We start from the raw sequence: 2,255 nt of genomic DNA, 5'->3' as shown, positions 1-2,255 counted from the left end.
AGACAGTCTGTTTACATCTTTTAGCATAACGTGAGGCATTCGCCATTGTAATTTGAACAAATCAATCTTTGGGTCAGAGTTTGCATGTGCCACCACGCAATTGTAGTGGTTGCGTGAACGTATCAAGATCAATTCGTGACGAGCATTAATTACCATCCGTTTGTAGTCCTCACAAAAGCCTAGCAATGTAAGGAGCGGGACACAATAATTAAAGTATCCCGCAAACATGTTCCTCGAGAGACCCCAACCGGCGTTCCCCAACAATAAATTTTTGTCACGAGTCAGTGATACATAATGTTTGAGCGTGCTCGTTACTCCAACGTTTCTGCAGCGGTCAACCTCCACACCATTGAATTCGTACCAGATTTCATCGGACAAGAAGACCGCGTAATTATTTGTCAACATATCAACATATCGTGGCAATCAACATTACAGATGTGAATATTATTCGCGTAGAATGTAATGTGACTACCGGTGCGTACAGCAACGACAGATGTATACACACCATATACGAGTTTTCGCTTAATGTACCACCAGGATATAAAATATCGGAAACGCCGGCACAGATCATTTATCTTCCGATCTTTGCACGGAACATATCGGATTTGACGATACATGTTGTGGATCAACACTGTCGATTGCTTGATTGCGTGATATCAACTGCCTAGTTATCATCTTCTATCCTCGTTTGCATAAACTTGCCCTCGATGTAGAAAAAACTCTCATGGTAACGTGTACAAATTTTGCTGTTGTATCGGTATTCGTATCTCGTCACTGTGTCAAAAAGATGTATTGGCGTATGGATTGTACGTGTGAGTCTTGATCTTGACGATACGATCGTCAAAGATCGGCTCACCCCCAATGTTCAAAATGTCGACCATCGACACGTATTTTTTCGCACGATGAATCCCAAAGACCTTAAAAATGCAATGTTGGCTGCGCTAAGTTTCTTATTTTTCTTGATGCGGTCGTTTATAATCATCCTTTTGATAGGAAAAATGTCGCTCACGTATTTAGTCTGACTCGCTTCGTTCAATACGAGCATCTCAGGTGTCCTATCGCCGCCGCAGTACATGCAACCTGACAATTATCTCTTCTCCGCGGAAATCAAGCAATCGACAGTGTTGATCCACAACATGTATCGTCAAATCCGATATGTTCCGTGCAAAGATCGGAAGATAAATGATCTGTGCCGGCGTTTCCGATATTTTATATCCTGGTGGTACATTAAGCGAAAACTCGTATATGGTGTGTATACATCTGTCGTTGCTGTACGCACCGGTAGTCACATTACATTCTACGCGAATAATATTCACATCTGTAATGTTGATTGCCACGTTTGATTCGTGCCATTGTCGCGGCTGCAAAATGCGATCTGAAGAAAATCCCTGTAACAATCCAATAATATTTAGTTTGTTAAAATTTATTCGATGAACACACTTGATCTCACACTTCATTGTATTCTCATTTGCGCGAATAACTATGAGATCATCATCATTATCATCATTGGTAGTAATCGGTTTGATGGTTTCCGACATCACATGTTTTAGGTACCGGTATATGATATACAATTCGTACGATCCCTCAGGAATTATAATATCCTTGTCGTTTTCATCAAAGTAAGATTTATTATTCGACGCATTTTTGGTATCGTATTATAGGTTTCAAAGGCAGTCAAACCGAGTTCGTAATCGCCATCGCTCAGATCTATGGCTGGAAAGTAGCTTCCCGCGAGAGTGCTATTTTTGCTGGTGAGTGTAAATGTCAGCGACATCTTCGTCAGAGGTCAAAACGATTACTAGACACCAATCGCAGAACGTTGGACCTTAAATCGGTTGTTAACTGTCTGCAGGAAACGTAGACACAGTTGTCCGCAAATGCTCTGATACTCTAACGTTGATAAAACGTACAATCGTATTATTCTTGAGATATCGCACCAATTCGCTGGGTGGTCGAAGATTATCAAAACTATCGAAATATATCACGCGATCACCTCTTTTCGCGTACGTTACCTAATGAGTACCGGACCTCTCGACGTCATCCATATTTACGATGCCGCTCTCGTTTATGCGCGGTGATGTAAGCAACACGTTGCGCATGAAAACGCCTCTGAAGAACGGAATACGCATATGTTTCGCCAATTGTTCCAATTGTACATTGATGGTGACGTCCGTAGGCATTTTTAGCTTTTTTTCGACGTTTTTTCCTCTCTTGACACTTTTTCCTCGTTTGTATGGTGCGAGATAAATTCCACG

The sequence above is a fragment of the Odontomachus brunneus genome, unplaced genomic scaffold (assembly GCF_010583005.1).
Source record: "Odontomachus brunneus isolate Ranch 3 - 2012 unplaced genomic scaffold, Obru_v1 Obru_scaffold_258, whole genome shotgun sequence".
In the NCBI taxonomy this organism is placed as follows: Eukaryota; Metazoa; Arthropoda; class Insecta; order Hymenoptera; family Formicidae; genus Odontomachus; species Odontomachus brunneus.
Note: the sequence above shows the minus strand (reverse complement) of the source record.